The 14,084-nt window shown below is 38.4% G+C and overlaps 1 long non-coding RNA gene and 1 other non-coding gene across 3 annotated transcripts in view; both read right to left on the bottom strand.

Annotated features, from left to right (window-relative positions):
* Positions 1-3,862: 3,862 nt before the first annotated feature.
* On the bottom strand, positions 3,863-3,969 carry LOC147361097 (U6 spliceosomal RNA). The gene has a single exon (XR_015140104.1). It is a non-coding gene; the product is annotated as a U6 spliceosomal RNA (small nuclear RNA).
* A 49-nt stretch (positions 3,970-4,018) lies between these two features.
* Positions 4,019-14,084, bottom strand: part of LOC147361096 (uncharacterized) — a 31,614-nt gene continuing 21,548 nt past the window's right edge. For both annotated transcript variants that reach the window (XR_015139751.1, XR_015139752.1), the window contains one exon: positions 4,019-4,598. This is a non-coding gene — a long non-coding RNA (uncharacterized LOC147361096). The remainder of the gene's footprint in view (positions 4,599-14,084) is intronic.

Below are 14,084 nucleotides of genomic sequence, written 5' to 3'. Positions count from 1 at the left end.
TATTTCAGATAACTCATGTAAGTGGAACCATGCAATACTTGGGTCACACATCTATTATTTTCTAAGGAGAAATACCATATGGGAGAAAAAGTAGAGGAGAGAACATTTTAGTTAAGCTGAGACTTATATAAGCACTTAATAAATCTAATATTTGTATCTCTAGCTGCTTTAGAGTTTACAACATGCCTCGAGATTATGTCATTTTTACAGCCTTTCTGTATGGTTGAGCTGGAATTGTTATCGCCATATAAAAGATGAAGTGATGCTCAGAGGTACTGAGCACTTGCTCTAGAGCATATAACTAAAAGTTACAATTAGGTCTTTTGATTGAAACTAGAAACAGAAGAAACAAGCAAATGCAGTCACTATCATCTATTTAGTGTTATTAGTAAATAAAGTTATGTGCAGTTTTAACATTTCTGTCTTGAAGCAAGATCCATTTTTCATGTAAACTTATAAAATATTGCTATGTAAAAACATACAAGTTAATCCAATGAGTAGTTAATTGCACCTTAATAATATTGGTGTAATTGAGTTGGGAGTATAACAAATTATCTTATCTGAAAACACTAAAATTGTAGTTGATGACCAAATGAACCAGAGTTTACTAACACTTCAAAAATAAAAATGTATTCCCAAATTCTATTTTTAGAGGGTCCTCCAAATAATGAAAAAAAAAAAAAGATTAATAGATAGTCACAGAGAAAAAGTCATAAAATAATGGATGCCTTTTGAAATACTACATTGTTTTCAAGTGGTTGAAAAGTATTTGAGGAGAAATTGAACTTGAATCTATTTTCTCATAAAATGTGAAAGAAAGTCTTGGTGATGTTTTAAAATACCAAAAGGATATGATTGGCTATGGTGCCCAAGTAGTTGAGTTTTAAAAAATTTTACTTTCATCTTTTAAAATATACTGCTTTAAGATATTTACACTTGTAAATTGCAATAAAAAATTCATTATAATATAGAAAAGTAAAATAGAGTAGGATAGTACATTAAATTATCTAGTTAATCTCATCTGTTGGAAGCCTGACAATCGAGGTCAGAAAGTTGCATATCAACTATTTGGCATGTTCTGGCTCTGCGTTCTCTGATAAAAAGTTTGGGATGATGGAGCATCAGCCTGTTTGTTCTAAACTTTAAGAGTATTTTATATATAGAAAGGAAACAGCAAAGTATAAATTAGCCAGATTAAAACATTTGCTTATGAATAACTGATTTCCCTGCTTTGCTTAATTTCTGAAGGTAGTAATGTGCTATCCTGTAAATAAATGGAAAAATCTCAGCCAGAAGTCACCTGGTAACTGTGTCAGGATTCCATATAACATACTGAAGGATGCATTTAAGACAAAGATTTATCCTTAATGTAGTTTAAAAATTACAGTCAACAAGAAAATAATTTTTGAAAAAGGCTAATTAGTTTTGAATCAATTCAATGAGAATATGTGCATATATTCTCTGTATATTTATAAAATGGTATAATGTTTAGATATTTTAATTTCCCACTGGCTTATTCTATGACCCTTAAAACAAATTCCATGCTTTGTTTTGCAGCATGTACAATTAACAGCTACATTTATTTGAATTAATCTCCAAAACATCAGTCCCAGTAATTGGGACAGAAGTATAGGAGTGGTAAGGGTGGGGATGGTGTGTAAAGAAACAAGGCTAATTAATGAATCCAGTCTTACTACTTCTCATTGTAGTGATTTCTATTGCATCAACATGGGGACTTGGGTGGAGTAGCTCTTGATAGACTGGAGGACTTGAAAGCAAGCACCAATAAAGGAGAAACTCAGATTTACTGATGTGATCTTAGTACCAAGAATATAACCTGGCACATAGTAGGATTTTATCAGCCACTTGTTCAGTAGCTATTGAGTGGTTTCTGTTTGCCAGGCACTATTCAAGGAGTGAAAATATATCATTTAGCAAAACACGTAACATTCCTGTCCTTTGTAGTCTACATTTCAGTAGGGGGTGAGAAAATATAAGCATAATTAATCAAGTATTTGTGATACTAAAAAGTAATGTGCTATATAAAAATAACAAAGATGAGTAAAAAGGATCTGGAATACAGAAATGATGGAACATCATTTTGAGATTTTAAATGGAGTGCATAGGGTAGGCCTCAATGAGGTGATACATGAGAAAAGACGTGAAGAAAAGGAGATATGAGACACATGACTATCTAGGAGAACACTGTTCCAGGCAGAGATAACTGCAAGTGAAAAGGTGCTGAGGTGGTAGCAAGACTAGTGTTTTTAAGGAATAATAAGGGGCCAGCATGGGTGGGGCAAAATGGAAATACAGACATTTTCTTTAAATAGGTCACATTAGGGGAAGCACATAGTGTAGAAAGGTCAAAGATTTTGAACTGTATTTTGAGTGAAATGGGAAGATGAGATGGTGTAGGGTTTTAAATGGAGGGGAAATACAATCTGATTTGTGTTTTAAACAGATGACTCGGATTGCTATGCTGAGAATAGATGGGGGCAAGGGTAGAAACAGGGAAGCCCATGAGAAGACTATTGAAGTTATCAGATAGATGGTGGTGGTTTAGATAAGACTGTGAAAGCAGTGAGAAGTGTGCCTGTCTACCCATTCATTTTACAAGTCACAGTTGATGGTGTTCTGCATCAGGCATTTTTCTTTTTTTTTTTTTTTTTTGGCCAAGCTGTGCAGCTTGCAAGGTCTCCATTCCCCGACCAGGGATTGCACCCAGGCCAGAAAAGCCCAGAATCCTAACCATTAGGCCACCAAGAAACTCCCTCAGGCGCTATTCTAAACATTTTAAATATTCACATGCATTTAGTTGTTTATGTAACATGGTAGCTGAATAGTGGTCCCCCAAAGATGCCCATTGGAGAAGGCAATGGCACCCCACTCCAGTACTCTTGCCTGGAAGATCCCTTGGATGAAGGAGCCTGGAAGGCTGCAGTCCATGGGGTCGCTGAGGGTCAGACATGACTGAGTGACTTCACTTTCACTTTTCAGTTTCATGCATTGGAGAAGGAAATGGCAACCCACTCCAGTGTTCTTGCCTGGAGCATCCCAGGGACAGGGGAGCCTGGTGGGCTGCCCTCTATGAGGCCGCACAGAGTCGGACACAACTGAAGTGACTTAACAGCAAAGATGTCCATAGACCTGAGAATATATTACTTTATATGGTAAAAGAGACTTTGCAGATGTGATTAATCATGTGGGGATGAGTAAATTTAACTGGATTATTCTGATGAGCATGTTATAATCACAAGGATCTTTATAAGGGGGTCAAAGGGTCAGAGTCAGTGGTAGAAAGATGTGAATGAGGATGGAAACAAAAGGCTGGAGTGAGGTAAGGAAAAGGTCAAGAACCATTATATGTAGAAATCTCCACAAGCTAAAAAAATGCAAGAAAAAAAGAATCTTCCTACCAACATCCTGATTTTTTAATTTAGACCCATTTTAGACTCTGACCTCCAGAACTGTAAGCTAGTATATAAAACAATCACATGACTAATTTATGTGATATTCCTATATTGTTAAAATTTTATATTATTGTTACTTTTACCCTATTATAAATTATAAATAATGCTGAAGAGAACATCTTTATGGATAAATCTTGGAATGCACTTCTGATAATTTTTATAGGTTTGGAAATGGAATGACTGCTATAGTGATTTCTTTCTCTACTTTAAAATACAAAAATCAGAACTACACAATCACTGCACTGACACACCAAAATTTACTGTATTAAGACCAGTGTTTTATATAATAAAGTATGATAAATAAAATATAATTGGTAGAGGTCCAGTACCCTTAAATTTTCCTTTGCCATCCTGCTTCCCCTACCCTATTTCTTCCAAGACAAAGACTGACAGCTATGGAATGATTCACAAATGTGTGAACCATCATTGCACATTAACTATGTTTATCTTCTCTGTGCTGTTCCAATTTCAGTATACATGTTGACCAAGTAAGCACCAGAGTTTACTTTTAATCTTAAAAAAAACCTTGAAACATAGTCAAAGTTATATGTTATTCTTTATTTCAACAACACTTGGACTGAGAAATACAAATCTTCATAGAAAGGAAAAGACAAATAAAAGCATTGAGAGAAAAGTAATACAGAATATTATATTCATAAGCAATAGAATAGAAATTCTTCAAGTGCACATGGAACGTTATCCAGGATAGATCATGTTAGCAAAAAACAAATCTTAACAAATTTAAAATATGAAGTCATACCAGCCAAGAGATCTTGCCAAGATGGCAGACTAGAAAGACCTTAAAAGTTCACCTCCTTTCACAAACAGAGCAAAATTACATCTTCTGAATAACCATCAATGAAAATGACTGGAAACTACCAGAAAATATCTATAACTAAAGACATAAAGAAGGAACCACAATGAGCTATCTAGGAGAGTGCAGTCATGATACAGTCAAGTCTATACCCCTGGGAGTGGTGGATGACCCACACATTTTTCAGTAATTATATTGCAGAAGTTCTTCCACAGTAGTGAGAGTTCTGAGCCCTGTGTCAGGTTCTGCAGCCTCAGGGGTCCTGTCCTGGGAAGATGAGCTCCAAGAGCATTCAACTCTGAAGACTTGCCCTATAAGATTCAGGAAATAGGGTACATGAAACCTCCCCTGCTGTGGCACCCAGTGAAAAAGCCATAACCTGATAGTAACCTGGGCCAGACATTCCTGCTGATCTTAGTTTCCTAGAGAGGTGGGGAGTGGTTGCAGCTCTCCCTGGGGACGCTCAGTGGAAAAAGCCATTCTTGGGAGATCCTTCTGCTGTGTGGATGCTGGTGCTGACAGGTACCATAGTAGAATCCTCCCTTTATCTTGTTAGCACCAAGATCTGGCCCCACTCAATAGCCTGTAAGTACAGTGCTGGTATGCCTCAGGCCAGGCTACTAACTGGATGGGCACAGTTTCAGACCATGCAACTAGTAGACAGGCTGCCTAAAGACCCCCTGAGCCTATTGCCACCTCTCAACAGGAGTCTAGACACAGTCCTGTCCACCAGAGGTCCTAGGACCCAGCTTTGCCCATCAGTCAGAAAACACCAGCTTTAGAATCCTCTGGGTCCCTGCCTTTCCCTCCAGGAAGTCTGCTGTAGGCCCTGAACCAGCCTTACCCACCGGTGGGTAGACACCAGATGCAAGAGAATGATCCAAAACCTACGGGTTGCAGCAAAACACTTCTCAGAGGGAAATTTACAGCAATGAAAGCTTACCTCAGAAAACAAGAAAAAATCACTAGCAATCTAACCTTACACCTAAAGAAATTACAGGAACACACAAAACCTGAAGACAGTAGAAGGAAAGAAGTCAATTCAGTTCAGTTGCTCAGTCGTGTCTGACTCTTTGCAACCCCATGGACTGTAGCACACCAGGCCTACCTGTCAATGACCAACTCCCAGAGTTTACTCAAACTCATGTCCATTGAGTCAGTGATGCCATCCAACCATCTCATACTCTGTCATCCCCTTCTCCTCCTGCCTTCAATCTTTCCCAGCATCAAGATCTTTTCCAATAAGTCAGTTCTTCACATCAGGTGGCCAAAGTATTGCAGTTTCAGCTTCAACATCAGTCCTTCCAATAAATATTCAGGACTGATCTCCATCAGGATGTGCTGGTTTAATCTCCTTGCAGTCCAAGGGACTCTAAAGAGCCTTCTGCAACACCACAGTTCAAAAGCATCAATTCTTCTGTGCTCAGCTTTCTTTATAGTCCAACTCTCACATCCATACATGACTACGGGAAAAACCTTAGCTTTGACTAGATGGAGCTTTGTTGGCAAAGTAACGTCTCTGCTTTTTAATATGCTGTCTAGGTTGGTCATAACTTTCCTTCTAAGGAGTACATGTCTTTTAATTTCATGGCCGCAGTCACCATCTGCAGTGATTTTGGAGCCCCCCAAAATAAAGTGTCACTGTTTCCACTGTTTTGCCATGAAGTGATGAAACCAGATGCCATGATCTTAGTTTTCTGAATATTGAGTTTTAAGCCAACTTTTTCATTCTCCTCTTTCACTTTCATCAAGAGGCTCTTTAGTTCTTCACTTTCTGCCAAAAGGGTGGTGTCATCTGCATATCTGAAATTATTGATATTTCTCCCAGCAATCTTGATTCCAGCTTGTGCTTCATCCGCCCAGTGTTTCTCATGATGTACTCTGCATATAAGTTAAATAAGCAGGGTGACAATAGACAGCCTTGAAGTCATACTTATCAGAGCAGAAATAGATAAACTAGAAATTAAGACAAAAAAGATGAATGAAACTAAAAGCTGTTTCTTTGAAAAGAAATTGATAAGTCTTTAGCTAGACACATGAAGATAAAAAGGGGAATGACCAAAGCAATAAAATCAGAACTGAAAAAGAGGAAGTTACAGTTTACACCTGAAAGAAAATGTAAGTTGCTCAGTCATATCCAACTCTTTGCGACCCCATGGACTTCTCTAGGTCCATGGAATTCTCTAGGCCAGAATACTAGAGTGGGTAGCCTTTCCCTTCTCTAGGGGATATTCCCAACCCAGGGATTGAACCCAGGTCTTCCTCATTGCAGGTGGATTCTTTACCAGCTGAGCCACAAGGGAAGCCCCCGCTGACACCTAGACAACATATTAAAAAGCAGAGACATCACTTTGCCGACAAAGGTCTATATAATCAAAGCTATGGTTTTCCCCATAGTTATGTACGGAAATACAAAAGATCCTGAACAGTCAAAAGAATCTTGAGAAAGACAACAGAGCTTGAGGAATCACATTCCCTGACTTTAGAGTACACTACAAAGCTATAGTAATCAAAACAGTATAGTACTGGCACAAAAACAGATACATAAATCAATGGAACAGAATTACAAGCCTAGAAATAAACACATGTATTTATCATTAATATATGACAAAGGAAGTAAGAAATATACAATGAAGGAAAGACAGTCTCTTTAATAAGTGATGCTGGGAAAACTGGAGTGGTAGATTTAAAACAATAAATTAGAACATTCTCTAATTCCATATACAAAATTAAACTCAGAATTGATTAAAGACCTGAAGGTAAGACTATAAAACTTCTAGAAGAGAACATAGGAAAAGACTATTTGACAGCAATCCTAACAGTAATTTTTTTGGATCTCTCAAGGCAAAAGAAACAAAAGCAAATGGGACCTAATTAAACTTAAAGCTTTTGCACAGCAAAGGAAATCATTGATACAATGAAAAGGCAACCTATTGAATGGCAGAAAATATTTGAAAATAATATAAGGGGTTAATATTTAAAATATATAAATAGATCATATACTTCAACATAGAAAAAAAAAAAAAGGGCAGAAGAGCTCAATATACATTTTTCCAAAGGGGACTTGTAGATGGCCAACAGGCACATGAAAACAGACTCAACATTAACAAACAGGGAAATGCAAATCAAAAACACAATGAGATATCACTTCACACATATCAGAATGACTATCATCAAAAGTAACAGAAATGTTACCATGGATATGAAGAAGAAAGAACTCTGGTTCACTATTGGTGGAAATGTAAATGTGTACACTCACTGTGATAAATAGTATGGGGGCTTCTCAAAAAACTAAAAGTAGAACTACTTATCACCCAGCAGTTTCACTCCTGGGTTTATATCCAAAAAGACCCCAAAATATCAACTAAAATGATACATATACTCCACTGTTCATAGAAGCATTATTTACAATTACCAGGAGGTGTGAGCAGCCTAAGTACCCATCAACAGGTGAATGTATTAAGAAGTTGTGTGTATGTTGTTGTTGTTGTTCAGTCACCAAGTCATGTCTGACTTTTTGTGACCCCACGCACTGTGGCACGCCAGGCTTCCCTGTCCCTCACCATCTCTTGGAGTTTACCCAAGTTCACGTCCATTGAATCGATGATGCCATCCAGCCATCTTATCTGTCATCCTTCTGCCTTCAATCTTTTTTAACATCAGGGTCTTTTCCAGTGAGTCAGCTAGGTTTGTAAGTGTGGTCAAAATATTGGAGTGTCAGCATCAGTCCTTTTAATGGATCTTCAGGATTGATTTTCTTTAGGATTGACTGGTTTGATCTCCTTGCAGTCCAAGGGATTCTCAAGATTTTTTCCAACATGACAGTTCAAAAGCATCAGTTCTTCAGTACTCAGCCTTCTTTATGGTCCAACTCTCACATCTGTAAATGACTACTGGAAAAACCATAGCTTTGACTAGATGGACCTTTGTCACCAAAGTGATGGCTTTGCTTTCTAATACACTGCCTATGTTTGTGGGATGTATGCTGCTACTGCTGCTAAGTCACTTCAGTCATGTTTGACTCTGTGTGACCCCATAGACGGCAAACCACCAGGCTCCCCCGTCCCTGGGATTCTCCAGGCAAGAACACTGGAGTGGGTTGCCATTTCCTTCTCCAATGCATGAAAGTGAAAAGTGAAAGGGAAGTCACTCAGTAGTGTCCAACTCTTAGCGACCCCATGGACTGCAGCCTACCAGGCTCCTCCATCCATGGGATTTTCCAAGCAAGAGTACTGGAGTGGGGTGCCATTGCCTTCTCCAGTGGGATGTGTGTTTATACATTAATTTTGCCATTTGCAAAAACATGGGTGGACTCACAAACATATAGAACAAATAGTGGTTATCACTGTGAAGAGGAAAGGAGGTGGGACAAAATACTGGTAGAGGATTAAGAAGTATAAAGTATTATGTATAAAATGAGCTACAAGAATATTCTGTACAACATGGGGAATATAGCCAATATTTTATAAGAACTATAAATAGTATAACCTTTGAAAATTGTGAATTACTAAATTGTACACTTGTTACTTATACAACATTGCATATCAAATGTACTTCAGCAAAAAAAGAAACAAATGATATAAGTGTCCTTTCCAACCACTATGGTATAACAGTAGAAATCAACTATAAAAAGAAAAGTGTAAAATTCACAAATATGTGGAGAGTAAACAACATGTTGCTGAACTATGTTCACTGAAGAAATCAAGCAAAATCAAAAAATTCCTTTTGACAAAAGGAAATGTAAATATACAAAAACTTGCAGGATGCAGTGGGATGCAGCAAAAACAATGCTAAGGTGGAATCAATGCTTACTTAAAGAAAGAAGAAAAATCTCAACCTAAATTTACACCTCAAAGGAACTAGAGAAATAATTACAGATGAAGTCCTAGTAGAAGTATGGAAGTAAAGATCAGAACAAAAATAATGCTGCTGCTGCTAAGTTGCTTCAGTCGTGTCCGACTCTGTGCAACCCCATGGACTGCAGCCTACCAGGCTTCTCTGTCCATGGGATTCTCCAGACAAGAACACTGGAGTGGGTTGCCATTTCCTTCTCCAAAAAATAAATGAAATAGAGACAAAAAGACAATGGAAAGATTAATGAAACCAAAAACTTATCCTTTGAAACTATAAACAATATTGACAATCCTTTAGCTTGACTTACCAAGTAATCAAAAGAGAGGACCCAAAATCAGAAATGAAAGGGAAGATATTACAAGAGATACCACAGAAATACAAAGGATCATCAGTTCAGTTCAGTTCAGTCGCTCAGTCGTGTCCCACTCTTTGCAACCCCATGAATCACAGCACACCAGGCCTCCCTGTCCATCACCAACTCCCGGAGTTCACTCAGACTCACGTCCATCGAGTCAGTGATGCCATCCAGCCATCTCATCCTCTGTCGTCCCCTTCTCCTCCTGCCCCCAATCCCTCCCAGCATCAGAGTCTTTTCCAATGAGTCAACTCTTCGCATGAGGTGGCCAAAGTACTGGAGTTTCAGCTTCAGGATCATTCCTTCCAAAGAACACCCAGGACTGATCTCCTTTAGAATGGACTGGTTGGATCGCCTTGCAGTCCAAGGGACTCTCAAGAGTCTTCTCCAACACCACAGTTCAACAGCATCAATTCTTTGGCTCTCAGCTTTCTTCACAGTCCAACTCTCACATACATTCATGACCACTGGAAAAACCATAGCCTTGACTAGACGGACCTTTGTTGGCAAAGTAATGTCTCTGCTTTTCAATATGGTATCTAGGTTGGTCATAACTTTTCTTCCAAGGAGTAAGCGTCTTTTAATTTCATGGCTGCAGTCACCATCTGCAGTGATTTTGGAGCCCCCCAAAATAAAGTCTGACACAGTTTCCACTGTTTCCCCATCTATTTCCCATGAAGTGATGGGACCAGATGCCATGATCTTCCTTTTCTGAATGTTGAGCTTTAAGCCAACTTTTTCACTCTCCTCTTTCACTTTCATCAAGAGGCTTTCACTTTCATCATCACTTTCTGCCATAAGGGTGGTGTCATCTGCATATCTGAGGTTATTGATATTTCTCCCAGCAATCTTGATTCCAGCTTGTGCTTCTTCCAGCCCAGTGTTTCTCATGATGTGCTCTGCATATAAGTTAAATAAGCAGGGTGACAATAGACAGCCTTGACGTCCTCCTTTTCCTATTTGGAACCAGTCTGTTGTTCCATGTCCAGTTCTAACTGTTGCTTCCTGACCTGCATACACATTTCTCAAGAGGCAGGTCAGGTGGTCTGGTATTCCCATCTCTTTCAGAATTTTCCACAGTTGATTGTGATCCACACAATCAAAGGCTTTGGCATAGTCAATAAAGCAGAAATAGATGTTTTTCTGGAACTCTTTTGCTTTTTCAATGATCCAGCGGATGTTGGCAATTTGGTCTCTGGTTCCTCTGCTTTTTCTAAAACCAGCTTGAACATCTGGAAGTTCACGGTTCACATATTGCTGAAGCCTGGCTTGGAGAATTTTGAGCATTACTTTAGGAGACTTCAAATAATTAAATGACAAATTGGACAACTTAAAATAAATGGATTAATTCCTAAAAACACATAGACTTCCAAGACTAAGTCGGGAAAAAATAGAAAATTTCAATAGACTGATTACTAGTGAAGAGATTGATCAGTAGTTTTAAAACTTCCTGTAAAAATTAAATAACTTCATGGGATTTTCCTGGTGGTCCAATGGCTAAGGCTTCATGCTCCCAATGTGGGGGGCCCTGGGCTCAATGCTTCCCTGGTGGCTCAGTTGGTAAAGAATCCACCTGCAGTGCAGGAGACCTGGGTTTGATCCCTGGGTTGGGGAAATCCCCTGGAGAAGGGAAAGGCTACCCACTCCAATATTCTGGCCTAGAGAATTCTGTGGACTATATAGTTCATGGGGTCACAGAGGTGGACACAACTGAGTGACTTTCACTCTTTCACCCTGGGCTCAATCCCTGATCAGGGAACTAGATCCCACACGTTGCAGCTTAAAAAAAAAAAAAAGGACCCAGCTTGCAAGATCTAAAAAGACCCAGCATAGCCAAATAAGTAAGTAAATAGCTATTTAAAAAAATGAGACAACTTCACTAGTAAGTTCTACCAAATATTCAGAGAAGAATACCAATCCATTTCAAACTATTCCGTAATACAGAAGAGGAGGGAACACTTCCAAACTCATTTTATGAGACTGACATTACCTTGATACCCAAACCAGAGGATCTCACTAGAAAAGACTATTACAGGCCAATATTCTAATGAACATAGATGCAGACATTCTTGATAAAATACTAGCAAGCCAAATTCAACAGTACATTAAAAGAGTCAAACATTTTGATCAAGTGGAATTTATTACAGTAATGCAAGAATGGTTCACTATTTGCATGTCGGTGTGACACACCATGTTAACAGAACAAAATTTTAAATCATATGATTATCTTGATCAATGCAGTAAAAACATTTGATAAAAATAACCATCGACTTACAATAAAAATTCGTATCAGTGTGGGAGGGAATGTGCCTCAACATAATAAAGGCCATATATGATAAGCCTGGGCTTTCCTGGTGGCTCAGAATCTGCCTGCAATACAGGAGGCCATGGTTCGACCCTGGGTCAGGAAGATCCCCTGGAGAAGGGAATGGCAACCCACTCCAGTATTCTTGCCTAAAGAACTGCATGGACAGAGAAGCCTGGCAGGCTGCAGTTTGTGGGGTCACAAAGAGTCGGACACAACTGAGTAACTAATATATGACAAGCCCACAGCTAACATCATACACATTAGGAAAAGCTGAACACAATTCCTTTAAGATCAGGGACAAGACAAGTATGCTCACTTATTGGTAGTCCTACCCAAAGTAATTAACAAGAATAAGAAATAAACATATGCAAATTAGGAAGACAGACAGGAAAACAATGGAAACACAGTGACAGAGTTTTATTTTCTTGGGCTCCAAAATCACCATGGACAGAAACTGCAGCCATGAAATTAAAAGATACTTGCTCCTTGGAAGAAAAGCTGTGACAAACCGAGACAGCATATTAAAAAGCGGAGACATTACTTTGCCTACAAAAGTCCATATGGTTGAAGCTATGCTTTTTCCAGGAGTCATGTATGGATGTGAGAGCTGGACAATAAAAAAGCTGAGCGCTGAAGAATTGATGCCTTTGAACTGTGATGCTAGAGATGACTCTTGAAAGTCCCTTGGACTGCAAGGATATCAAACCAGTCAATCCTAAAGGAAATCAACTCTGAATATTCATTGGAAAGACTGATGTTAAATCTCCAATACTTTAGCCACCTGATGCAAAGAGCCGACTCATTAGGAAAGACCTGATACTGGGAAAGGCTGAAGGCAGGAGAAGGGGATGACAGAGGATGAGATGGTTGGATGGCATCACCAACTCAATGGACATGAGTTTAAGCAAACTCCAGGAGATGGTGAAGGACAGGGAAGCCTTGTGTTCTACAGTCTATGGGGTCACAAAGAGTTGGACATGACTGAGTGACTGAATAACAACAAAATTGGGACAGAAGAAGTAAAACTGTGCAAATGATATGGTACCATATAGCCAAGGTCCTACAGACTCCACCTAAATTCTAGTAAAGTAAATTATTTCAATAAAGACACAGGATGAAAATATCAACATATAGAAATCTGTTATATTCCTGTATGCTAATAACAAAGATTACTATCAAAAAGAGAAATTAAGTAAACAGTCTCATTTACCATTTCATAATACAAGTAAGATATCTATGAATAACTTTTATCAAGGCAGTAAAAGACCTACATACTGAAAACTTGTAAGACATTGATAAAGAATTTGAAGTAGATACATTAAATATATATTTTATGCTTCTGGATTATAAAGAATTAAAAATGTTAAAATTTCCGTACTACCTAAAGCAATCTACATATTCAGTGCAGTTTCTATTAAAATTCCTATGGTTTTTTTTTTTTTTTTTACAGAAATAAACAGTTCTTTAATTGTATGGAACCACAAAAAATCCTGAATAGCCAAAGCAACCTTTGCAAAGAAAAACAAAGCTGGAGACATTGTTCTCTGTGATTTCAAACTATATTACAAAGCTATGGTAATCAGAACAATATGCTACCATCATATGAAGAGACACATAAATCCATGAAACAGAATAGAAAGCCCATGAAATAAACACACATTATATCTGGTCAATTATCTTATGACAATCCAAAAGAAATCAGTCCTGAATATTCGTTGGAAGAACTGATGCTGAAGCTGAAACTCTAATACTTTGGTCACCTGATGCAAATAACTGACTCATTGGAAAAGACCCTGATGCTGGGAAAGATTGAAGACAGGAGGAGAAGGAGACAACAGAGGATGAGATGGTTGGATGGCATCATTGACTCAGGACATGAATTTGAGCAAGCTCTGGGAGTTGGTGATGGACAGGGAGGCCTGATGTGCTGTAGTCCATGGTGTTGCAGAGTCGGACATGACTGAGTGACTGAACTGATCTTATGACAAATTAGCAAAGAATACACAGTGTGGAAAAGACAGTCTAGTAAATCATGTTGGAAATCTCTACCGTCATGTGCAAAAGAATGAAATTGGACCACTATCTTACACCACATACAAAATTTAAGTGGATTGAATGTATGACCTGAAATCAAACTTTTGGAAGGAAACATAGGCAGTAAGGTCCTTAACATCGGTTGTGGCAGTCATATTTTGGATTTGACAATAAAAGATAAGGAAGTTGGAGTACAAACTGAAAAGCTACTGCATAGCAAAAGAAACCATCAACAGATGAAAAGAT

This window comes from Bos grunniens, chromosome 13, assembly GCF_055505025.1.
Source record: "Bos grunniens cultivar Pamir isolate PY7600 chromosome 13, Bosgru_T2T1.0, whole genome shotgun sequence".
NCBI lineage: Eukaryota > Metazoa > Chordata > Mammalia > Artiodactyla > Bovidae > Bos > Bos grunniens.
This window is presented reverse-complemented; position numbering and strand designations above follow the sequence as displayed.